Genomic DNA, 27,054 nt, shown 5'->3' on the forward strand with positions numbered 1-27,054 from the left:
TTGGCAACAGTTTCAGATTGGCTAGGTAGAACATAAGTTGCTACAGTTTGAAGTGATTTATTGATAAAATGTATAAAACTACAGCAACAGAGACTAAATTACTTAAATCTTGTTAAGATATAAAATTTTTTTTAGCCCTCACAGAGTTCTGCCCTTTGAACAGAGAGAAAATATGGCCTTTTGAAGCACAGAATTTGAAAGTCATGGCTTTATTTTGTGAACTTTAAATTTTTGCTGACTGTCTTACATTTCTCTTGTGTTTCCCAGATGGAAATGCTGAATGAATGGGATTAACTATTACCAAGGTTCATTTTGTATGTGCACAGCCTGAGAGCATCTGTGAACATAAGTGGGTTTCTGGTTAGCCGTGTTTATTCCTGGTTCTGTGTCCTATTGGATTGGACTTTGCTGACATAAAGAAAAGTCTGTAAAGCTATAAGCAAGAAAAGTTGGAATGTCTTCCTTGGGGAAATCTCAAGTGTAGGGTTATAAGCAAATATTAAGGTTCAAAGTGGATAATATAATGAGCACATTCAAAGAATGAGTAAGTATTTATGTAACACTTCATGTTTGCAAAATGTTTTACAACCATATTCATTAATTTACATAAGTCCCCTGGAAGGTAGCAGTGTTATTACATCTGTTTTATAGGCAAGAAAGGCAAAATATAGGCAAATTAAGGACCAAAAAGGAAGGGAATTAAGACATTGATTCTAAGGTTTAGGCCTATATTCTAGGCCATGCTGCTTCATTAGGGAAGTAAAGAAATAAAATGCTTCTGTTTCATTGTAGTCTTAGGCATGGTGCCTACTTGGTAATTGTTTATATATATTTATGTAGTTTTAGATACTACTTTATTTTAGTTTTTGGTTATGAGTTCAAAGGCCTTCCAACACAAATTCCAAGGCCTGAACATCTGAGCTGATTAACTGATAGATAAGATCTCCATAAAATGTTGCAGATGTCATGACCCAGAAATTGATGCGTGTGTCTGGTGGATGCTTCTGGATAGAATGCGTCGCGAGACGGACAGAATCATGACCTGGGAGCGCTCCTTCCTGCCCACGCGTGTCTGTAGGCTGCTCTGTCTCTGTCGCTCTGTTTCTCTTGATATTTTCCTTTTCCACTCAGCGAATCACAGATTTCTGCTAAGCAGTAGTAAATTTGCACAAAACCTCAAAAAGGCAGAATGAGAAGATCTTCCATTATAGAAGAGACTGAAAATAACCCAGACTCTTGGACTGGAGAGCAGAGGGAGACATGATAAATTATTGCATTCAATTAACTTCTTTTTTCACTTACTGAGTGCCCAGAAACTGCTTTCACACCCTGAGGTGTGACCGTAAGGTAATGAAGAGTGATTTTTTTAAAAATAAATACACCATAAGGTACGCTGTTTAAATGAGTGCTGTTCTTCAACACTGCCACTCTACACTAACCCAATGATGCTGTCATTGCAAAAAATATTTTTAGAACTCGTCCTTTTCAATTGCCTTTAGAAACCATTTATGAACTGTAAAAGAAAACAGTCCCACATTGGCTTTGAGCCACACCATACTTTTTTAATCAGCTCCAACCCTGAAAAGAAATTCATAACCCAGATAGATTACTGGCCTTTTCTGCAGCCGTTGTTCTGCATTAATTTTTCTTGTCTTTTTTTGTTTTCAAAATTGATTTTATAATTAAAAAAAACAATTTGCCATCAACAATGATTTTATTTTTACCTTTTAGTTTGGAATAATTTGTTCTTAAACAAAAGTTACAAAGATAGTACTGAGAGTTTCCACGCATCCTTCCCCCGGCTTTCCTCAGTATCTAACAGAAACACAATGCAGCTATCAAAATCAGGATATTAACATCAATAAACTAGGATTTGGTAATCCACAGACATTATGTGAATTCTCCAGTTCCCCCACCATTATCCTTTTTCTTGCTTCAGGATCCACGTTGCATTTCGTGTTCATGGAGCATTGGTCTCTTACAGCCTGTCACAGCTCCCAGTGAGGACATTAAACACAAAGCACCCCCACCCCCCACTCCAACACTGCCTGGCCTGCCCCCCAAGAGTAGAGAGATTCTGAATATACTTCAGATAAAAACCTGTCTCCGATCCAGTCACGTTCTCGTCAGTCCTGTCATTTATTTGGTTTGTGGTGAGCCTAACTTCTGTGGGTCACTGCAAAGAGGAGTCCCACGTGCCCAGGTCCCACAGAGTGCACAGTGCATGGCACCGTGGGCCTGGCCACAGCCCCGCTGCAAGTGTGCTCCATCTCTCACATTGTTTGCTCTGCCATCGTCTTCATTTAAGCTGTCACCACCTCTAGCTTATCCATTACAGTAGTCTCTGAGCTGGCCTCCGTATGTATAATTCTCCTCCCTCTTCCGACACCTGAAACACCTCTTTCTGTGTATCATCCCTCTATGCGATAACTCTGTGTATCTCTTGCCAGGTGAAATTTCATAATACCCATTTTCTTACCTTGGCAGCTCAATATTTCTGTTAAAAATTGCATGAATTACTCTGATATTCTTAACAGATGAGCTCGTAGATGCTCTTGTATCCTGTTATTACAGGCACAGTGATTTTTTCCAAAGGTGAATGTGGTCACATTGTATTTCTCCATTCAGCAGCTTCCATTGTCCTTAGGTCACCATCCTAAACCTTTAGGAAGACCTTACGTGAGACCTTGCAAGAGCTAAGTGACAGCTACCTTTTCAGTTCAGCTTCTTTTTCTCTTTTCAGTCCTTCCATCAATAGATTCTTTCAAATCCTCATGTACGCCACACCCTGTCTCTCCCACTTCAGGGCCTTCCCATGCATTGCTTTTTGTACCTGGGGAATTCTGTAGTCTATACTGTTTTCCCTCTCAGCAGTTCTCATGTGGAGGCTGGAGTGGAACAGTTGCAAGCAAGAAGGGCAAGAGAAACATTTCAAAGATTTACTGGATTTTCTTGATGATGTGGCATGATCAAACAGTTCGATCCTGGGTGTTGAAACTAACCTCTTATTTTAGTGTCTTAACACAGAGTTAACTTTTTGTTTACATAAAGTCGAATGAGGATTCTTCTGGTTGATGGTTCTTTACTGCTGCCCTTCTTCTAGGGACAACCAGGGGTTTGGTTTCCGTCTATTTGTGGCCCAACTTCCGGCTCTTCTGCATTCAGCCAGCTGATCTGAGAAGAGAGCATGGCAGATCATTTTGGGTGTTTTCTTATGTGCCATATTAATGTCATATATAACTTTTTTTTGAAGGTTTATTTTATCTATTTGAAAGGCAGACCAGAGGAAACAGGGAAAAAAGGGACTCTGTGCTTAAATTTTCCTACTTGGAATTGGTTAACTTTAAAGCATTTGTAGAGTATTGATATATCATCTGGTTATTATACTAAAAGGACCTAAAATCCATAGTAGCACTTCACAAATTGTGCTCTCAGAATTGTGCTGTGTGCTACTGTTAAAGTGGTTAACCAAACAGCCTTGGTTCTTGTCACCATGTATTCACGTTCCAGCAGGAAAAAAGATACAAAACAAATAATTGCACAAACAATTGCTAAAATGTAGTCATGAAAGTGGTATTAAAATTAATATATCTAAAAGAATGACTAGAGAGTGAGGGGCCAGCCTCAAAATTGAATATTACAGGTAAATTTTACTCAGTATGGATGTAAACATTCTAAATAATATATTAGCATAAAGAATTCCATAGCACCTTGAAAGAATAGTTGCCACACCCAAATTAGATTCATAGTAGGAATGGAATGATAATTCAATACTAGGAAATCTGTTAATATAACTTACCCCAAAAGAACATCAAAAGAAAGAATTATATTGTTGGCCTGTGTCATGGCTCACTAGGCTAATCCTCCGCCTGCGGTGCCAGCACCCTGGGTTCTAGTCCTGGTTGGGGTGCCGGATTCTGTCCTAGTTGCTCCTCTTCCAGTCCAGCTCTCTGCTGTGGCCTGGGAAGTCAGTGGAGGATGGCCCAAGTGCTTGGGCCCTGCACCCGCATGGGAGACCAGGATAAGTACCTGGCTCCTGGCTTCGGATCGGCGCAGTGCGCTGGCTGCAATATACCGGCTGTAGTGGCCACTTGTGGGGTGAACCAACAGAAAAGGAAGACCTTTCTGTCTCTCTCACTAACTCTGCCTGTCCAAAAAAAAAAAAAAAAAAAGTCACCTCTAGATGTGATGAGACATTTAATAACCTTTTCACCTGTTATTTATTAAAACTTAAGAATTTACTGTATTTTTATTGACTGCTTACTACATTCTAGACACTTTCTAAAGTACTTTATGAATGCTCATTTAATTCCTTCAACAACCTTATGTGACGGTATTATTATCTTCAAAAGCACAGAAAGAAAATAGCTTGCTTGCCAAGACCACACAGTTTATATGTAGAATAATTTATGGAGTCTGTACCTTTTTAAAAAAAGATTTATTTTAATTTATTTGAAAGGCAGAGTTACAGAGAGGTAGAAACACACACCAGAGAGAGATAGAGGTTTTCTGCTGGGTCACTCCCCAAATGGCCGCAATGGCTGAAACTGAGCTGATCCGAAACCAGGAGCCAGGAGCTTTCTGGGTCTCCCACGTGAGTGATGGGGCCCAAGGATTTGAGCCATCCTCCACTGCTTTCCCAGGTGCATTAGCAGCGAGCTGGATTGGAAGTGGAACAGCTGGGACTCTGGAGTCTGTAGTTTTACAACTGTGACCCATTGTCTTCATTGTCTTTCAAATAAGATACTCATATATATGTAAAGTATAAACATTGGAAGGCCAGCATTTTTTTTAAAGATTTTATTTATTTACCTGAAAGAATTACAGAGAGGCAGAAAGAGAGAGAGAGAGAGAGAGAGAGAGATCGATCTTTCCCAGGCCCTATCAGAAAGCTGGCTTGGAAGTGGAGCAGCTGGCACTGCAGACAGCAGCTCTACCCACTACACCACAGCGCTGGCCCTAGGAAGGCTAGCATCTTGCTTAATATGGAAATGCCAAAAGCATTTCCATAAATTTGTTAAGACAATGATCACCTTATTTCTACTATCATGTAATACTGTTTTAGATGTACTAAACAAAGGAGTCTAACAAGGTAAAGAAATTAAAAGTAAAAATTGTAATGGAGGAGCATTAATCATACCTTCTAGCTTTTATGATTGTCTAGCTTTAAAACCCAAGTGATACAACTAAAAAAAAAACTTAAGGAAAATTCATAGTAACAAATTTCAAGAAGAGTATTGAGATGTGTTATGTTTTGAATGTGGTTTGAACAGCCCAGTGTCCATTGTGATTGGAGACTTGGCCAATGGGTTCTGGTAATGGGAGGTAGCAGGATTTCTTTAAGAAGTGGGGACTGAGGGCCAGCATTGTGGCATGGGGTTTAAGCTGTTGCTTGCAGTACTGGCATCGCATATCAAAGTTCAAGTTCCAGTGCTGGCTTTTCTGTTCTGGATCCAACTTCCTGTTAATGGCACCTGAAAAAGCAGTGAATAATGGTTCAAGTACTTGAGACCCTGACATCCCTGTGGAGATCAGAATGGAGTTCCTGGTTCCTGGCTTCTGGCTTTGACCTGGCCCATACCTGACTGTTGTAGCCATTTGGGGATGAACCAACAGAAAGAAGATCTCTTCCTCTCTCTTTTCTCTCTCTCTCTGTCAGTCTTTCAAATAAATAAATAAATCTTAAAAGAAAAAACCAACAATCATGCAAAGAAATAATGTTGACCCCAAGCTTTAAGCCTTATCTCAAAATAAATGCCTGGGAATAATAATGATTTAAATATAAAAAATAGTGGGCCGGGGCTGTGGTGTAGTAGGTTAAGCCTCCACCTGCAGCATCAGCATCCCATATGGATCATGGTTTTAGTCCTGGCTGATCTACTTCTGATCCAGCTCCCTGCTGATGGCCTGGGAAAGCAGTAGAAGATGGCCCAAGTGCTTGGGCCCTTGCACCCATGTGGAAGATCCAGAAGAAGCTCCTGGCTCCTGGCTTCAGTTCAGCCCAGCTCAGGTCATTGCAGCAATTTAGGGAGTGAAACCAGTGGATAGAAGACCTCTTTCTCTGTCTCTCGCTCACTCTGTCTGTAACTTTGCCTCTCAAATAAATAAATCTTTTTAAAAATGTTTAAAAATCAATAAATATAAAGAATAAAATCAGGAAAGTATTAGAAGAAAACATTGGAGACCATTTAAGATAAATCTCTGCATAACAAAATCTTTTTCTCGAGTGGGTGTTTGGCACAGAGATTAGGACACTGCTTGCGACACCTGTACATATTGGAATCCTTGAGTTGGCATCCCAGCTTTGCATTCAAATTCTAGCTTATTATAATGGACACTCAGGAAGCCAGTAGCTGATGGCTCTAGTAGTTGGGCTGCTGCCACCCATATAGGAGTTTGGGTCCAGGCTCCTGGTTTTGGCCTAGCACAGCCCAGTTGTTGCAGGCATTTGGAAAGTGAACCAGTGGATGAAAGATCTCTGTCTCTACCTTTCATATAAATTAAATTAAAATAAAAATTTTTATAAAAGAATCTTTCTGAGTATAGTACAAAATGCAGAAGTCATGAAAGAAGTGATAGCCAAGTTAAGTGACAAATGAAAACCTAGGGAAAATATTTAACACATATCATAGATCAAGACAATTTTCTTTATTTAGTAATGAACATCTACAAAAAGTAAAGAAACAATGACCAACAGCCCAGGAAAAAAGCAGGTAAAGGACAAGGACAAATAACAGAAAAGTAAATACAAATGACTTTAAAAAAAGGATTTATTTATTTTATTTGAAAGCGTTACAGAGAGGCTGATACAGAGAGAGAGAGAGAGACAGAGAGAGAGATCTTCCATCCACTGGTTCACTCATGAGATGGCTGCAATGGCTGATCCAAAAGCGAGGAGCCAGGAGCTTCTTCCGGTTCTCCCACGCCGGTGCAGAAGCCCAAGCCCTTGGGCCATCTTCCACTGCTTTCCCAGGCCAAAGCAGAGAGCTGGATGGGAAGTGGATCAGCCAGGGCTTGAACTGGCGCCCATGTGGGATGCCAGCATTGCGGGCAGCAGCTTTACCTACTACGCCACAGCACCGGCCCCTACAAGTGACTTCTATATTTAAATAAATATATATATATATACACACATATATATATATATACATATATATATGTATATATACATATATATGTATATGTAGCTTTACTCATAGTGAAGCTTAAGTTGCATGGCATTATTTATCTTTTAGATTATTGAGGATAAAGAACTTTGATCAGAGTTGGTTTGTCAAGGGTTTGAGGAGGCAATTGATCTCAAACTTTGATAGAGTGAAAAACTCATTCAATTTCTGTAAAGGGTAATCCATGAAAAACTTAAATATATGTATTGTTGCAAGAAGCAATTATATTTTTAGGAATATTCCTATAGTTGTATTCTGATTGGAGCAAAATAACTACCATGAGCATAGTTACTACGTTATGATTTCTAATAACAGATTGGAGACAACCTCAATGTCTATCAATAGGGGCTTGATTAGATATGTTATAGACATCGTGGCTTATACAACTTTTAAAATGAATTAGGGAGTTCTCCAGTGTTAACAGAACAAAATCCAACATGCATTGTTAAATAAGGTTTAGTGAGAACAGTATGTCTAATATGCTATCATTTGTATAAATTAAACATGCGCACATAATTTAACATGAATAGTTTATTGTAAGATTGTTTCCAGGGAGAGGGAGGGATTTGTGTCTCAGAAACAGGAGAGAAGAAGACTTTCAGTGCAAATGCTCTTATATTTTATATCATATTCAGGCTTTTCCTGATGTACAAAAATAAAATTAACCATATAAATGTCAGGAACTTAGTCTTCTTAAAAGTGACGTATCAACTCCTGGTTGCGTTTTGAAAATATTGAAAAGAACTTCTTGCGCAGGAAGCTGATGGAATTTCATTTCTCCATCTTGAATGGAAGCCCCGTCGGACCTGCCGTGATCTGACTGCTTCTGTGGGCGCCCCGTCGGACCTGCCGTGATCTGACTGCTTCTGTGGGCGCCGAGTATTCCAAAGCGATGCAGTAGCTCTCAGGGCTCTGTGGCTGGCGGTCCTCAGGTCGCAGAACGCTATGTGCTGTTTAAATCATCTGGCAAGTGGATGTTTGTGGGTGGGTGGGGGGGACGCTGTCCTCTATGTCAAGCAAAGAAGGTGAATGTTCTAACGGTGACACATCATGCCAGCAGCACATAAGAAGAGTGGAGCAATCAATTGGAAAATGTCTTTCATTAGAGGAAGGGATGGTGAACTCTACACCCCGTCCAGCAGTGTGGGTTCAGTTTCATCCCATTTCCCCTCAAGTCTTTGCGTTCCTAATGGAAGAGTGGTAGAATTGGTATTTTTCTTTTGCAGAGAGTGGGACTTCTCTTACAGCTTCTTGCTAGCCAAAAATAGGTGTGCACATGAGGCGGTGCGATTTGGGCACTGAGAGAGCTCATGCGATGATTCTATTCTTTGAGACTGTATAAGATTTTTTCTTACAATGAAGCAACTGACTAGCTGCTGGATGTCACTGGGTTTGCAGATTGTTTCTGTTCGTTTTGAATAATGAATAGGCCTCAAGGTTAATAAGAAACGCAAAAAAGGATAGATTTTTCTTGTTCTCATTTTAATGAGAAAAAGGAGCAGTTGAAAGACACTGTATAGCTCTCCCAGGGTCTCGTGATAACCAGGTGACACGGCTACATTTTCCCACATAATGTCATTTTGGATGAGAAATGTATCCTTATTTAAAATATTCATCAGTGAGTCATGTGCTTTATGGCGCATTGTGCCAGCAAGAACATTGTTAAGCTCTAAACTAGGCACACGACGAAATGGTTTGAAAATTAGAGAGAGCCATAGGATTCATTTACACAGCATTCAAAACACGGTTAATTCTGAGTCAACCTGTTGGAGCTGCAGCATTGAAGGGGGTGAGAATGATTGTCTGTTTTCTTCTTTGTGCAATACTCTCATTTTCTTTAGTTGATCTTCTTCTCAGCTGCCAGAGGCCACTGGTTGTTGCCAGACAACTGGGCTCTGCCAGTTCATCCAGGGACTGTGGCAACGCTTGTTTCCATGAGAACTGGCAGAAAAGATGCAATGGAAAAAGCACATGCAGTCGTTGGTTGAGTCGCTTGGTTGTGTGATTCTCTGAACGTGAACTTAGCCTCAGAGCTCCTACAACTGGGGCTTCGTGAATACCAATCGCCATGCGTGCGAGCTGATCTGTAGTGTTTGTGAGCTGTGGCAGAGCCCTCTGGTGAGTGTGTACACATCCAGCTTTGTAGGAGTGGTCTGTGAGGTTTGACTTGGTTCAGTGTGGTTGCCAGGATGGGATTTTCCTGGGAAAAGGAAGAAGTGCTTCATTTCTGGAGATACTATAGCTATTCAGGTATTTAAGAGATTTTTTTTTAGGGAAAGTCCCTTTTGGGATGATCAGTCAGTTGATCTTAAATATCACGTAATCTGCCACGAAATGTGATGGTAGGCTCTGTTGTTGGAACTGTGGTACCACTGAAGCCCTTTCTCATGGTCTCACTTAGAAGCATAGTAAATATAATAAGGGACCAAGGTCCTGTGGGGTCACATGGAGCCAGGGTCAGTAAAGAGGCCGTCTAAAGGATACCTCTGAAGCCACAGCCGTTCTTCCCAGACCTGAGCTTCCTGACTCTCGGCGTGTTAAGTTGACGGTCACTACTCACTCATCCTCAGGCTGCCCCATGGTTGCTGGCGGCTAGCGCCAATGTGAGTAACTCAGGTTGGGGTAATTATAATGAAATGGGGTTGAATTATATACGCACATACGTTGTAGCCATACAATTTCCTTGTGGTGATAATAACGTTTGTCTCATAGTAACAACAACAAAAAGTCATTCTTTTCACCAGCCTTTAAATTTTTACATTCATACTTAGCGCCTTTCTTAGTTTATGGGGCCTTGTTCCCTGGTCACTCTTTTGCCTTAGCTCTGTCGTGGTATTCTCTTTCTTTCCCTGAGAAAGCTCTTTAGCTCTGTGTTCTCTGTGCCGAGAAGAATCTCATGTTCAGCGCTCGCAGAGCTGCTTTTCATCTTCCTGACTTATTCCCTGTTCACGTCTTCTAGTCCTAAATCGTTTAGCACCCAGAGATTCGAAGCAGCAGCTGGAAGTGTTTCTGCTCCCTACAACGGGTGTATCAGACTCTGCAAAGAGGCACAGGTTTTGTGGTGTGATGCCGACGTGAGTGTGAAATCGCCACTGAGCCAGAGGAGGCTGCGCGGTGACTCTTGACAGCAGAGGTGTTTTTAGTCCCTTCGTGCCTAAACTGCAGCAGCTGGTCCATACCCAGAAGCGAGCAGCTTGTTTTCCAATCAAAACGGGTTCTTCTGCAACTCGACCTTTTTTGGAAATTAGGTACTCTTTCCAATGTGTATGTCTTGAGGCCCTTGGGTATTTGAACCATTTCCTAGTCTACTTTCCCAGACATAAAAGATACCATGTGTGAAATACGTGAAATGAGAATGTCAAGGTGTTTGGGTGGATTCTTTCTACAGAGAATATATTTGCTTATTGCAGTTTCTCTGTGAAGATTTTAAAGTAACTAAGGGAAAGTCTAAAACCACCTCTTCAGCACTGAAATAATTTATGTCTGCTGGTATAAATAGAACCTTCCAGAGTATGAGCCAACGAGCCGCTTCAAATACCACCTCCTTTATGAAGCCTTCTTCAATGCCCTTGTTAAAAAAGAGTAGTCATCCTCTGTTTTGCTTCTCCAAAGCACTTTGACCTTCCGTAAGAGCACGCACCTCACCTCTCAATCTACCTTGAAGTATATATGCATATTTCATTTCTCTTCATTTCATCTTTTTTTATCCCCCCGACTACTATGCCCAGGCCGCTGAATGTAGTCACAGATCAAGCATCTGCCCCCAACCCACCTGGTTTTCTCCTCTGAGCGGGTCTGCGCACTCCCTCCTTTCTGCCAGGATTATATGCTCTTAAAAGCCCTATTCACACACTATTCCAGTGATTTGTTTATGTAGCTGTCTCTTCTATTAGACTGCAAATTCCATGGGGATAGGAACATGCCCTCCATCTGTATTTCCCCAGGGTCTAGCATAGTGCTAGAACAGAGAGAGCACTCATTAGATTTCTATTGAATGAATGTTGGATTTATTCAGTGAACCATGACCTTGAGTGTATGAATGGGAAAGCTAGGGGCCCCTTCCCCAAACTTAGCTGTACTGCATAATAACAATAAGGCACAAATAGCGACTGCATGTTATGATACATATCCATGCTACACATACCCATGCAATACATACACACACTTGTGATCCCTGGAGAACCACAAGTTCCAATGAACTGTTCTGCTTGACTGTGTTTGCATCATGGCAGTAAGGATATGTTACTTATTAACTCTTTATTTTTTATTTTTTTTAAAAAGATTTATTGATTTATTTGAAAGAGAGAGAGAGAGAATCTTCCATCTACTGGCTCACTCCCCAGATGGTCTCAATGGCCAATGCACTTGGGCCATCCTCCACTGCTTTTCCCAGACCCTTAGCAGAGAGCTGGGTTGGAAGTGGAGCAGCCAGGACTTGAATCAGTGGCCATATGGGGTGCTTGATGGCAGTGATGGCTCTTAACTCTTACTTTGAAACCTGCAGTTGGCAGTCTGTCATCCTTTAGCATGTTAAATACGATTGGTTTTTATTTCTTATTTTCTCAGATATGTTACCAAATAGACCTGAGTTTTGAGTTTTCATTGTATTAAGCAATGGAATTGCCTGTTAGTCTGTTTCCTGGCAACAGGTGAGCCCTTACATGCAGGCTCCGTGCCTTTTATGCCCAGGTTCTGACCACAGTGCATGAAAAGCATTGTAGGTGATCAAGAAATACCTGTCAAATAAAACATAACAATGAGAGCATGATATCATTAGAAAAACCTATGGAAATTTTTTATATATCTTAACGTGAAAATTCTGTTTTACTGCTTGGAAAGAGTCACTGGGCCCCAAAGTCTTTTAAGAGCAGTGTTGGGGCTGGTGCTGTGGCATAGTGGGTAAAGCTGCTGCCTGCAGTACCTGTTATATCTTAATGTTAGCCGTCGCAAAGCACACCGGACACCGGAGTAAGGGAAAGGGTTTATTGGGGAACACCCTACAGACCGGAGTGAAGGGGCGGCGAAGGAAAAAGAGAAGGAGGCTGTGAGAGAGAGACAGAGAGGAGAGGAGCTAGCAAGGAGAGAAGATAGAGCAGAGAAGAGGAGAGAGGAGAGCAGAGCTAAGAGACCAGAGGGGGAGGCTAGAGAGAGGAACCGTGAGAGAAGGGCCAAGAGCCAAGAGGCCAGAGGAGGAGGCTCGAGAGAGAGCAGGAGGGAAGGGGCAAGAGAGAGCAGGGAGCAGAGCTGAGAGAGAGCAGGAGAGAAGGGCCAAGAGAGCCAAGAGACCAGAGGAGGAGGCTGGAGAGAGGAACCGAGAGAGAGCAGGAGAGAAGGGGCAAGAGAGCACGTGTTCAGGAACAGGCCCTTTTAAAACTTTGCCTGAGGGCGGGCAGGGAAGCAGGAGCAGCCAATCCCATTAGGATGGGGGTGGAGCCTGGCTCAGGTAGCTGGGCCATGCGGCCAACTGTGCCAGTTTCCTAACAGTACTGGCACCCATATGGGCACCAGTTCAAGTCCTGGCTGCTCCACTTCTGATCCAGCTCTTTGCTACTGGGAAAGCAGTAGAAGATGGCCCAAGTCCTTGGGCCCCTGCACCTGTGTGGGAGACCCAAAAGAAGATCCTAGCTTCTGACTTTGGATCAGCACGGCTCTGCCTGTTGTGGCCATTTGGGGAGTAAACCAGCAGGTGGAAGACCATTCTCTCTCTCTCCCTCTGCCTCTCTGTAACTCTGCCTTTCAAATAAATAAATCTAAAAAAAGAGCAATGTTTACACCTTATAAAGATGGTGGTATTTGGAAGCCAGAATATGACATGTCTGATGTTGGTTGAGAGTCTTCCTTAATCTTATTTGTTTCACTACCTTTATCTTAGATTCTCACCCAAAAAGATAATGTGAGAAGAATTCACTTAGATCACAAGAGTTAAGTTTCTCAGTAAATTTTCTGCAACATTCGATAGAAGTGAATGCTTCATTCATAGACAGTCGTAGATTCTTTTATGTGTCTATTCTTGTATGAAATAAACTTGGTAAAGAAAAAAAACTCAAATGCAGCTCTTAGCAAGTGATTTCCCTTACTCTTTTTTCGCTGATCCGAAGGCAGGAGCCAGGTGCTTCTTCTGGTCTCCCATGCGGGTGCAGGGCCCAAGGACTTGGGCCATCCTCCACTGCACTCCCGGGCCACAGCAGAGAGCTGGCCTGGAAGAGGGGCAACCGGGACAGAATCCGGCGCCCCGACTGGGACTAGAACCCGGGGTGCCGGCGCCGCAAGGCGGAGGATTAGCCTATTGAGCCGCGTTGCCAGCCTTCCCTTACTCTTGAAATTGCATTGAATAATTTTAATCTCAACTCTCACGCTAGTTTTGATAATCTACTGTTTTAAAAGATATCATGAGGTTTGTCATTGGCATTCATTTTTCCTTATTTCCAAATATCTAAAGATGGAAGGGTAGCTGGTATTTCCCTCTTCTTGTAAGATACAAACTAAGCCACTGGCTGTGTCCTTTACTGCTATGCATCTTTGTAGCCTAGGGCACTGGTCTTGCTTCTGGAGGAATCATCATGAATGAGAAAGCCAAAGACGGAGTTAGCTGTGGGCGAACCTAGCACTCATCCATGATGGGCTTTTTAAATTTTACCAATGGGGAAGCTGAGCCTCCGAGCTGTTAGCTGATTTGTTGGTGATTACACAGCTAGTCCGTGGCAGGGCTTCAACTGAAACCTAGGTTTCCTCACTGCTTGTTCCAGGTGCTTCCTATTGTGCTTTGTGGAGTTTCTTCACAGAGCGAGGATGCTCTCTTCCAGGCAAATGCTGACTGCTGAGCTGACTGCCAGAATTCTGTGAGTAGAGAGTTTAGAGTGACAACACATGGCAGAAATGTAACGACTTAACTAGTTCACATTATTTTTGAATTAGACAGTCAAGCGTGAGGTACAGTGTAGATGCCACAGAGAACAGCAGTGAGGTGCTCCTCACTTAATGATGAGGGCAATGAAGTTGTTCCCTGGAGCACTAACTAGTGATAGGAAGCACTGGATCATGGTGGATACTCACACAATTGTCTTAGAGAAAGTCGTCCAAAAACAAAAATGACTTGACCACACAACTAAGTAGCAGGTATTAATATGCCCAAAGAAAGTCTGTCATCAGAAAAGATGTGAGTCAGCCAGGGAAGTGTAGATGAAGTCAGATCACAAGGTGTGAGTTGCCTGTGTCTACTGAAGCAGTGGGTACTTCAGTGTGCTTTCAGAGTTAGCTGGAAGGCTTCCAAAATCCACATTGCTAGGTCCCACCTCTGCATTCTCGTGGCCCACAGATTTGCATTTCCAACAGTTTCCTAGATGATGCTGATGCCGACTGGGGTCCTACAATTTGGGAATCATTGCCCTAGAGATGTATTAGTTCTCTATTGCTGGGTAACCGCAAATGTAGCAGTTTGCAACACCACCCACGTGTTCTCTGTTCTGTAGATCAGAAATCTGAGATTGTATGGCTGAGTTCTCTACTCAGACTGAAATCAAGGTATTGTCTGGCAGTGTTCTCACCTCGCACACAGGGTCCTCTCCCAAGTGCATTCCCATGTTCTTGCTGTGGACTGGGTCTGCAGTGTCAGCCCCTGAAAGTTACTCACACAGTTCCAGGGAGGCCGCCTGCAGGGGAGCAAACAGGCTGCTCTGGCCGCGGCAAGTGTTCTTGGTCCATGTAGCAACTGAGTTTCCCTCAGTAACGAATCAGTCTGTATTTTGATGATGTAAATCAGCCTCTGTGAACTTATTTAATGGGGGGGGGGGCTGTCTCCTCTTATTTAATGGGCTGTCTCCTCTTGCCATATTGACCCAGTTTTGGGACTGATTAGCTGAGATTCAAATCCTGGAAGAAGATAAATTCACCAGGATGCAAACCAGCGTAGGAGATGAGAGTGGGCACCCAGTCTACCCTCCCAGGCCTCATCTCCCTGTTGCTTCAGAGCTGTACTCATTCTTCGAACTTCTCGTTGTATAGCATATCCTGGGTGAAAGCCACGATTAAAATAAAAATGGGAAAGTTCTCAAAATTCAAACGAAATGTCCAGTGAATTTTTTTTTTTAGCCAGTCCCTCCAAACTCTATTTGTGTGGGGATTGTTTCGTTTACTAAGGCCTGGATATCTCTGAGCCATATAAAAGTTCTGAACTGAAGAAGGCTCCTGAAAATAAAATTTTAAAGGGTGAAACAGAGCCAGCTTCCCTTCCCATGGGATTTCCTGAAGCCATCAGAGACTAGCTCATGACAGGTGCAGGTGGTCGAGTTAGCAAGTAAGGCCCCGTGATCTGTTGGTTTTTTGGTGTCTGGTATATATGCCTGATTTTGTGTGTGTGTGTGTGTGTGTGTATGTTCCTTCTACTCATATTTGCCTAATTTTGTTTCTTCATTCTTTAGCAAAAACCTAGCTTTGTTTGTTTATTACCTGGCTCAGAGGTTCTTTTATACAAATTTACTTAGCTGATTCCTTTATGCAATGCGAACTTCCAGATTTAGAGTTCTTACATTCCTTTAGGGAAGGTTGATAAACAGTATCATTCTTAGTTCGTTCCTTTGTCAGATCAGGATAGTTTCACACTGTCAGAGAATAAAACTCAATCTCAGGTCTGGCACTGTGCTGTAGTGGGTAAAACCACCACCTGCAGTGCTGGCATCCCATATGGTTGACAGCTCGAGACCCAGCTGCTCCACTTCCGATCTAGTTCTCTAATATAGCCTGGGAAAGCAGTAGAAGATGGCCTAAATACTTGGGCCCCTGCACCTGCGTGGGAGACCTGGAAGAAGCTCCTGGCTCCTGGCTTCAGATGGGCCCAGCTCTAGCCATTGAGGCCATCTGGAGAGTGAACCAGTGGATGGAAGACCTCTTTTTCTCTGCCTCTGCCTCTCTGTAACTCTGTCTTTCAAATAAATAAATCTTTATTAAAAAAAAAAAAACAAAACTCAATCTCCGTTGGAGTTCACCTCCTAAAATCAGTGTCAGCTGTATCAGAACATTGTGTGTGTGTGTGTGTGTGTGTGTGTGTGTGTGTGTGTTTTAATTTTTTGACAGGCAGAGTGGACAGTGAGAGAGAGACAGAGAGAAAGGTCTTCCTTTGCAGTTGGTTCACCCTCCAATGGACGCTGCGGCCGGCGCATCACGCTGATCCGATGGCAGGAGCCAGGAGCCAGGTGCTTTTCCCGGTCTCCCATGGGGTGCAGGGCCCAAGCACTTGGGCCATCCTCCACTGCACTCCCTGGCCACAGCAGAGAGCTGGCCTAGAAGAGGGGCAACCGGGACAGAATCCGTGCCCCGAGCGGGACTAGAACCTGGTGTTCCGGCGCCGCAAGATGGAGGATTAGCCTAGTGAGCCGTGGTGCAGGCCTGTATCAGAACATTGTAAAACCTTTGTACATTTAACTAAAACTACATGAAGTCCAATAGGTCGAAACGTAACAGATTTTAAAGAGCCAACTATATGGATAGGCATTTAGTGCACCAGTTTAACACTGCTTGGGATAACTACATCCCATATTGGAGTTCCTGGGTTTGAATCGTGCTTCACTCACAATTTCAGGGTTCTGGAGTGAACACCCTGGGAGGTCATGACTCGAGTAGTTGGGTCCCTGCCATCCACGTGAGAAACCCAGACTGAGTCCTGAGCTCCAGCCTGGCCCAGGGCTTTCTGTTGTGGGCATTTGGACAATGAACAAGACGATGGAAGATTGCTATCTGTCTGCCTCTCTTTCAAATAAATTCAAAGACTAAAAAGCCAACTCTATAATGTAGGGCAGAAAATATTTGATTTTATAGATGTTAATACGAGAAAGACTGAAATGTTTCGTTGTCTGTAAACTCGGAACCTGCTATCAGTGTCATGTGCTTGTGACAGGATTTGGAACTGCTTTAACAGAAGCACATGTCCAGATCAAAGATGGACTTAGTCTCCCTATCTCTGTTCTGGTCAGACCACTTTTTGTTTGACTTCCATGTGCCCAGAGAGATTTAGATAAATAAGTTTATTTAGGAGGAAACCAATCAGATAACAAATTGAAAATCAAGTCACATGAAGTACAGTTCAACAAACTGGGATTACTTTAAGAAAGAGAAAACTTTTGGGATACAGTTAAGTCAGGATTTTTTTTTTTTATCGTGTTAATTAATTAGCTTCAACAACAACACACGTCATTGGAAGGATTTCAGAGAGCTGCAGAGTCAGAGGGAAGGTGGAAGAATGAGGCCTGGAAGGCGCAGAGGCCAGAATAGCCCATGAAGTCTAGTAAAGCCAGGAATCGCATTCTGTAGGGCCTTCCTGCTGACACTCCAGCACTTGTGTCGATCCAAACCAGTGGGTCCGGCTTGGGTCACATATTCCCCCTTTGGTTAAAGAAAGACTTGGCACGGGACCCACCAGGCTGCATTCAGTGGGGCAGAGATAATTTCCCTCAAACCATGGAGGTGCTACTATCAAAATAATAGGGGAGTGTATGCTGGATAAAATGGAGCAAATATCCGCGACAGGTTACCAAATGACCTTCAGATATTTGGGCAAGGGGTGCGATTTGGTAAGGATGGAGGGTAGAGCTTGGAATATCCAGGGAGACTCCTGCATTTCCAAGTGAGGAAGAATATTCTAACAGTCAGTGCTGTGTGTAAACCAGCTGCATTGTGAGACATGGGCTTCCCACTCATAATAGGGTATTCTTTTGGTTGCATGTGCTAGGAGCTTAACTTAAACTAGCTTGGTAAAAACAAAAGAGTGTTAGAAAGGTATTAAGAGTATCTTAGCCATACTGTGGAGAGGGCAGATATTGTGCTGGGTCTCAGAAACTAGAACCAGAGCCTCTGATGCGGCTGGATCTTTCCCCTTTTCCTCCCCTCTGCCCCTCTCTGAGTATCAGCCTCTTTTCTGCCTCTGCAGACCATCTGTCACAGACATCACCTGAAATATGGTTGCCAAGACTGCCCAAGTTTCACTTCTTACAAAACTGCTGAGAAATTCTGCTTCACATTTAGTGTGAAACCGTCTTCGGAAGAGACTGTGGTCCGCCGTGGGCCAAGTGCCCAACTGTGGACAAATCAGTGAAGACCAAGGCACAGGAAAATCAGCTTGGTTCCAGTATCTTCTTATGAACTGATCTGGGGTCCGGGAAAAATTGGTTCTTGGTAGAACCACAATTTGAAAAAAGCAGTTGGCAGAAAAAAAGAGAAATGGAAGGGAATGTGGTGGCAGGCAACACAGTAAGTGCGATTCCATTATTCTGTTACTGCGTGTGTATCACGGTTGGGTGAGTCAGAGCTATTATAGAAAGGATTTTTATGTCAGTAAGAATTTGAACTGGAAGTCCCCCAAGTTCTTTCCAACTCAGAGATGCTGTGATTCTAACTCTTTTCCAGGTAAGGCAGGCACATAATGGTTTGGGGTTTTAGTTGATATTTTCTGTGTACTTCAACTCAAGGAATCTTTGATGACTTACTTTGGAAACCAAGGGATACTTATCCAGATATTTTGGAATTTGAGGATGGAGGAACAATTTATCATCTAAAAATGAATGTCTGATGAAGAACTCATACGTAACTTTTAAAAGATGATTTCTAGGGATTTAAGTTCACATAGATTACCTTAGAAGGGATAGAACACTTTTTAAGTTTGAGTGACCTGCTTTAAGATGATTTTGTTAGTGTTTAAAGTTTTTTTTAGGGCCGGCGCCACGGCTCACTAGGCTAATCCTCTGCCTTGCATTGCCGGCACACCAGGCGTCCCAGTCGGGGCGCCGGATTCTGTCCCGGTTACCCCTCTTCCAGGCCAGCTCTCTGCTGTGGCCAGGGAGTGCAGTGGAGGATGGCCCAAGTACTTGGGCCCTGCACCCCATGGGAGACCAGGATAAGTACCTGGCTCCTGCCATCGGATCAGCGTGATGCGCCGGCCGCAGCGCGCTAGCCGCGGCGGCCATTGGAGGGTGAACCAACGGCAAAGAAAGACCTTTCTCTCTGTCTCTCTCTCACTGTCCACTCTGCCTGTCAAAAAAATTTATTTTCAAATGGTTATCTATTCATAGCAAAGTACAAAGAAATGTACAGGGAGGTCATGTGTACCCCTCACCCAGTTTCTCCTAATGCTAGCATCTACATGACTCTTAGAGTGTCAAAGCCAGCAAGGTGACATTGGTAAAATCCATGTAATTTGTTCAGTTTTCACTAGCTATGCGTGTAGTTATTTGTGTATGTGTCTATGTGTTTGCAGTTTTAACAAGCTTTGCTTTTTGTAACCACCATTGCCATCAAAGCACTTATTGTACCAATACACAAGACTCTCTGGAACTGTACTTTTATAGCCATACTCACCCCATTCCCCATTTCCTAGCCTCTAGCAGCTGCCAAACTTGCTCCCATCTCTATAATTTATGTTACTTCACAAATACTACAAAAATGGAATAGGATAGTAAGTCTCCTTTTGATATTGGCTTTTGTCACTTAAGGTCCATCCAAAGTGTTGCATGTGTGAATTTATATAATTCATTCTGTTTTATTGCTAAATAGTATCTTGTGGTGTGACTCCACAGTTTGGTTAAACAAATCATGTTTAAACATTCACCTTTTAAAGGATATTTGGGAGTTGCCACTTTGGGACTAGTATCCATAAAGCTGCTAGGAACATTTATGTAGAAGTTTTTATGTCAAAGTAAGTTTTCATTTGTCTTGGATATATGCCTAGGTGTGCAATCTGGGGTTGTGTGGTAAATCCATTCTCAGTTTTAAAAGAACCTATCGGAATATTTTCCAGTTTTACATTCCCCCCACCAGTGTGTGAATGACCATGTTCTGTTCATCTTCCCTGCCATTTCGTGTTCGTACTCACCTTTGTTTTAGCCCCTCTGCTAGGTACTGAGTGATATTTCATTGTGATTTCAATTGCATTTCCTGGTGGCCAGTGAGGTTGAGCACCTTTTCATGTACTTACTTGCCATCTCTGCGTTCTCTTCAAGTCTGCATAGTTTTTGCTCATTTTCTAATTGTATTGTTTGGATGTTTAACCTTGAGACTTGAGAGTTCTCTTCATATTCTGTGTAAAAGGCCTATGCTGGATGTGTGGTTACAAAGATTTTCTCCCAATTTGTACATGGTCTTTTCATCTTGACAAAATCTCTGGCAAAGTTTGATAAAGATAACTTTTTAAGTAATGAAGAATATTTGTGATTGATCTAAAAAATTTTAAATTGCCCAATTTTCTGATCTACCTTCTTTTCAAATACAGGCATGTCACCAGTGTGAGTACAGTTAAATTTATGGTGTACAAAATCATTCAGTTTACAATGTTTAAGTGTAGTGGGATGCCTGTGTGTTTAACTCTATCCTAACACCTATTTTTCTCTTAGGAGTTTTTTTAAATTAAAGGAGAAAAGGCAGATCCGTCTGGATTAGGACATAGTGTCATTTAATCAAATCAGTGAGATTTCATTACAAACTAGGAAGAAGACCTGCGATTCTACCCCTACCGCTGACTTTTGTAATTGGGTCCCTCTTGTTGCTGATATTTTCCTGTGTGCACAGAGTTGAAGATGGCAGGCAGTACAACCATTCCTTGTGACTGTGTTGATACCCATTTAGCTTTTAGCTTCTCATTTTGGCAGTCCCGTTGTTCGTTCCAGAAACAGCACCCATCTGTAAGAATTGTGCTGTGTTCAAGGAATAACATGGAACATGATAGTCAGAGGTACTGCCTTCAGGGAGCTTACAGTTTAGCTCTCATTTCTTATTATCATAGGCTTGTATTGCCTGTCAAGTGCTTCATTGATTCAATTAAATGTTCTTGTTTTTCGTCTCTGGTCAAGTAATTTTTCTTGCTTATCCAAAGTACAGCATGTCCAAATCATAGTGAATGGGTTTAATGCTTTGGGAGTGGCTGCATTCCATTGAGATGAAAACCACGCCATGCAAGTAATACTTACAAGCATACACATGAGAATATGTTATGAGGAGAAAAATATTCATTTTTAGTTATTTTCTTGCCAACAGGGGAAATTTTGGCAGAGCCTTAAGTTACCTCAAGGGTGTTTGAGGATTCTAAGTATGAGAGCCCAAATCCCACCATTCCCTTTGTTCTATAAAGAAGAGGCCCAGCCCATTGAGTGAGCCAGTTAGCCAACTGACTTTGTCATAGTTTGCATTTTTAAACAATCCTAGTCTTCTATCACTTCTGAAACTTTGACTCTATGTTAGTTTGTGGCATAAGTGAGACACTTTTCCTCTCTATAAACTGGCTGGACTATTTGTAGTCTGGTATTAAAAATGACTTGTCCAGGCCGGCGCCGCGGCTCACTAGGCTAATCCTCCGCCTAGCGGCGCCGGCACACCGGGTTCTAGTCCCGGTCGGGGCGCCGGATTCTGTCCCGGTTGCCCCTCTTCCAGGCCAGCTCTCTGCTGTGGCCAGGGAGTGCAGTGGAGGATGGCCCAGGTGCTTGGGCCCTGCACCCCATGGGAGACCAGGAAAAGCACCTGGCTCCTGGCTCCTGCCATCGGATCAGCGCGGTGCGCCGGCCGCAGCGCGCCGGCCGCGGCGGCCATTGGAGGGTGAACCAACGGCAAAGGAAGACCTTTCTCTCTGTCTCTCTCTCTCACTGTCCACTCTGCCTGTCAAAAAAAAAAAAAAAAAAAAAAAAAAATGACTTGTCCAAACAGAGAGAGAATTCTAAAACTGGATCTCAACCATGTTATTTGAAATTAAAATTAGCTAAGCATCAATATTCTAAATTGAAAATTTAATTTTGAATTATCCAATAGCATTCAATATTTTGTTCTGTCATAAGTAGATTCTTATCTGACAAATTATAGATAGACAAGCCATATATGTCTATTTAAAAGTTTATTGTAGGAAACACATACTTCTTTCCTTGTACATACGTGTTTTATGTGCTTTGCAAACATTAACTAATTAAATGCTCACAATAAACCTATAAGGTAGATAGTATTAGCCTCATTTTGCAGATGATGAAATGGAGGCACAGAGGGGCTGGGTAGCATAACTGATGTCATACAGTTAACAAGTGGCAGAGCCAATGCTCAGCACAAGCCCATCCGGTTCCAAAGACTACGCCCTCAAACCATTAATTACACCACGGTCCCATATCATGGCATTGAACTGAGATCTTAGTATCTTTGAGAAGGCATCACAGAAAAAGAAGTAATAGACAGAGGTTTTTGATTTAAGGAGAATGGGAGTTAAGAATCAAAAGATTTGAATTCTGGGTATAAACTAGGTCATTTGGGAGAAAACTACTACATTAGTTTTCCTTTTGCCACTGTCATGAACTAACACAAATTTAATGGCATAAAATATTACAAATGTATTCTTCTGTAGTTCTGGAGGTAAACAGTTTAATGTCAGAGTGTTGGGGTGGGCACTGTGAAGCAGTGGATTAAGCGGATGCTTGGGACACCCACATCCCATATTGGCATGCTGGTTCAAGTGCCAACTATTCCACTTCCAATCCAGCTTTCTGCTAACATGCCTGGGAGGCAACAGGTGACAGCTGAAGTACATGGGTCCCCGCTATCAGTGTGGAAGACCCAGACAGAGTTCCTGGATCCTGGCGTCAGCCTGGCCTAAGCCTGGCTATTGTGGCCATTTGGGGGAGTGAACCATCAGGTAGCAGATTTCTCTTCCCTGTCTCTTCCTTTCTGTCACCCTGCCTTTCAAATAAAAAATGAAATAGATCTTAAAAAGAGAAAACCTTGTAGTCTTTAAAAAAAAAATAAAGTCAGAGTGTTGGCAGGGCTGCTTCCTTCTGGGAACCTCAGAAGAGATTCCATTTCCCTGCCTTTTCCAGCTTCTAGAGGTCACCTGCATTCCTTGGCTCCTGGTCTCTTCCTCTGTCTTCAAAGCACATTACTCCAATCCCTGGTCCCATAGTTACATCTCGCTCTGGTTTTTTTTTTTTTTTTTTTTTCTTTCTGGTTTGACCCTCCTGCAAGGTCCCTTATAACTAAATCAGGAAATCCCCCACCTCACAGTCCTTAATTTAACATACCTGCAAAGGTGTGTCTCCCTTTGTCTTCACAATGTCATTCTGATAACTGATCCATCTGGGAGGTTCATTTGGAGATAAACCAGCCAATCAACAAAATAAGTCAAACCATGGTGCACAGTAACAATGGCTGAGCAACAGCGTCTCCTAGGTGAAGGCATAAAGCAGGATGTCATTATATGCCGGTATAAGCCAGCATGCGGCATGGTTGAGCTAACAATGGAGATTTGACTGGGACTTAATTGGTTAGGGACTTAGTCGCCATTAGGAAGCTGGTTTCTTTGTCAGTGATGTAGACAGAAAATGACAGCTCCAAAGCCTGCCACTCTCGATCGTACAGCTAGGGAAATTTAGAGTCTGCAAAACGTTCTTGGAAACTCTGTATTATTAAAGAAAAAAAAATATGATGGGGCAGGTGTTGTTGCACAGCAGGTTAAGCACCACTTGGAATGCCCACATCCCGTATCAGCATGCCTAGGATTAAATCCCGCCTCTGCATCTGATCCAACTTCCTGCTAAGGTGGCTGGAAGGCAGGAGGTGATGCCCACATATCTGATTTCCTGACACTCCTGTTGGAGACCCAGATGGAATGCTCAGCCTTGCCCAGCCCCAGCTGTTACGGGCATCTGTGTAGTGAACCAGCTGATGGGTGATCTCTCTCTCGCTCTCTCTTCGTTCTCTCTCTCCCCTCCCCCTGTTATTCTTTCAAATTAATTAAGTAATCTGTCTTTAAAAGAAACTGTAGATAGATCTCAAAAAATAAACTTATAATTCCATTTTTCTATGAACTTTGTGAACTGCCCTCATGGATGGCATCTGGGAGGATCCATCCACCCAATATTTCCAAATCACTTGCCAGGCACCATTGCAGGTATTGCGAAAGACAGTGAATAAGAAAAAGTCCTTGTCCTCATGAAACTTAGAATTACTGCAAACAATGAAGTAATGCAGTTTCAAACTGTGATAAGTGTTAAGAAGTGAATAAGGCAAGGTTATGGCATAGAGTGAATGAAATAAGCCTTAACAAATGGCTTAATCTGTGACTGTCTTATCAAAAGTTCACATGATTTCAGTGAGGTTTCACCTCACCCCAGTTAGAATGGCTCTCATGCAGACATCAACAAACAGTGAATGCTGGCAAGGATGTGGGGAAAAGGGTACCCTAATCCACTGTCGGTGCAAATGTGGTACAGCCATTGTGTAAGGTGGTATGGAGATACCTCAGAAAGCTGAAAATAGATCTACCATACGAACTAGCAATCCCTCTCCTGGGAATTTGCCCACAGGAAATGAAATCAGCATATGAAAGAGTTATCTGTGCCCCCGTCTTTATTACAGCTCAATTCACAATAGCTAAGATATAGAATTAACCTAGATGTCCAACAACTGGTGACTGGATAAAGAAATTGTTATATAAATTGAATATACTGAATACTACTCAGCTGTAAAAAAGAATGAAATCCTGTCTTTTGCGTCAAAATGGATGCAACTAGAAACCAGTATACTTAGTGAAATAAGCCAGCCCCAAAAAGACAAATGCCCTATGTTTTCCCTGATCTGTGGTAACTGAGTACCAAAAATTAATGTGTAGGAGCGAAATTGACATTTTGAGACTTGATGATTGTTGATTGCTCTTATCTCTACTGTTGAGGAACAGTGTTTTTCCCTTCTTACTATTTGTCAAACTCCTTACTTAGTGTGGGGTTAATTTTATGAGTATAAAGTAAACTGAAAGTAGATCATCGTAAAAATTTAGAAAGGGAATAAGAGAGGAAGGAGGAGGAAGGGTGGGAACGTGGGTGGGAGGGAGGGTAGGGTAGGAATACCACTATGTGCTCAAATCTGTATGTATGAATTACATTAAATTTGCTTATCTTAAATTTAAAAAAGGCATTCATTGAGTCAAAAGTAAAGTTGATGATTAAATGAAAAACAGAGAGGCATCAGTTTTAAATTGCACTGTAACTTCTTCAGCATTTGAAGAAGTTAAAGCAAAATCTTACAGCAAACTCCATTCAACTGTATTTATAGCCCAAGGCAACAGAACTAAACAGACATAATTCAAAAATTTCAGAGTCTGGAAACTTTCCATCTGATAAATTTTTAGAACTTCTTGATTAAGAATATTTCTCAGAATACAGAAATGGATAAATTTTATTTTGTTTTTACTTAATAAATGATATTATTTCTTTTTTTAAAGATTTATTTTATTTATTTGAAAGACAGAGTTACAGAGAGAGGTAGAGACAGAAAGAGAAAGGTCTTCCATCACTGGTTCACTCTCCAAATGGCCACAATGGCTGGAGCTGCGCCGATTTGAAGCCAGGAGCCAGGAGCTTCTTCTGGGTCTCCCATGTGGGTGCAGGGTCCCAAGGACTTGGGCCATCCTCTACTGCTTTCCCAGGCACATTAGCAGGAGCTGGATCGCAAGTGGAGCAGCTGAGACTTAAACCAGCACCCATATGAGATGCTGGCGCTGCAGGCCAGGGCTTTAACCCACTACGCCACAGCACCGGCCCCTATTATTTCTTTGATAAATTTAAAAAAATTCACATGATTTAAGTTTTTCCTGTGGAACGAAGACATTTAGTTTATAAGCTTATTTAGTTTCACAGCAAAAAATAAATAAATAAATACATAAATAAATAAATGGAGTGTGTTTGTGTTTGCTAAAAAAAAATAGTTCTTAAGAAGTCCCTATTTTCTCTGCTATTTGAAAATTAAATTTGTCCAGAGAAGTTATGGTGCACACATTGCAAGGCCCAACAATAAGATGACGTTTATTTCTAGTTTGATCATGTTTCCCTAGATCCTTTGTCTTATCTGGAGAACTTTGACTATCTAAAATAAACTTCTGGCCTCCAACTTTCTCAACCATAAAGTGGGATTATTAATAGTAATTATGAATCATTTGGTTCTGGAAAAAATCTGCCATTAATCAAAATAACTATAAAATGTTTTATAAAGCTGTAGGCCAAAGGAAACATGAGGGTTTCTAAAAAGATTTTCTTTTATTTATTTGAAAGGCAGAGTTACAGAGAAAGAGAGAGAAAAAAAGAGGGAGGGAGAGATAGAGTCACATACCCAGAGAGAGAGAGAAAGAGAAAGATCTCCCAACTGCTGGTTTACTCCCCTAATGCCTGCAGCAGCCAGGGCTGGGTTAGGTTGAAGCCAGGAGCCAGGAGCTTCATCTGTGTCTCCCACATGGGTACAGGGTACCATGCACCTGGGCCATCTCCCACTGATTTCCCAGGTGTATTAGCAGGCAGCCGGATGTGAAGTGGAGCAGTCGGGAATTGAACAGGTGCCCTTATAGGGTGCCAACGTTGCACGTTGCAGCTTCACCCACTGCTGAGACATTTTTTTTAATTAAAATTGGGCAAGTTAGTTAACCTCTCTGGGTCTTAGTGTCTCTATAACTAAAGTAGATGTAGTGTTATCAAAAATTTTAGGAAACAGACCTTTTTTTCAGGGATGGTAGAAATACGGAAAGGTCTGTCCTTCCTGGAAAACCACTTGGCAGAATAATCACAAATTCTTTAAAATGCACCTGCCTTTTTGCCTCAAGGGATAAAATATTTAATCATTGGTTAAAGGTACATATTTAGGGGCAGTCATCATACGGTTGTTTATAACAAACAGCTTAAGTGTTCAACAACAGGAGTTTGGTTTCGTAATGGTACATTCCGTGTGGAATTCTGTGCAGCCAAGAAAGGCATTGATGATATTAATCAATAGTAATAGGATTGGAAAGGAGTTTACAATGTGCTAGCATTTACAGAGATCTCTGCCTCTTCACTTTGGGGTGCTGCAATCGGGGTGATGATGATGATTACGTTTTAAAGACAAATCTAGCCTTCTCAGC

At 42.2% G+C, this 27,054-nt stretch overlaps 1 protein-coding gene across 16 annotated transcripts in view; it reads left to right on the forward strand.

The window, feature by feature from the left end:
* The window catches only part of RAD51B (RAD51 paralog B), a 682,004-nt gene that overhangs the window by 264,221 nt on the left and 390,729 nt on the right, over positions 1–27,054 (forward strand). The window lies entirely within an intron of this gene.

Source organism: Oryctolagus cuniculus, chromosome 20 (assembly GCF_964237555.1).
Source record: "Oryctolagus cuniculus chromosome 20, mOryCun1.1, whole genome shotgun sequence".
NCBI lineage: Eukaryota > Metazoa > Chordata > Mammalia > Lagomorpha > Leporidae > Oryctolagus > Oryctolagus cuniculus.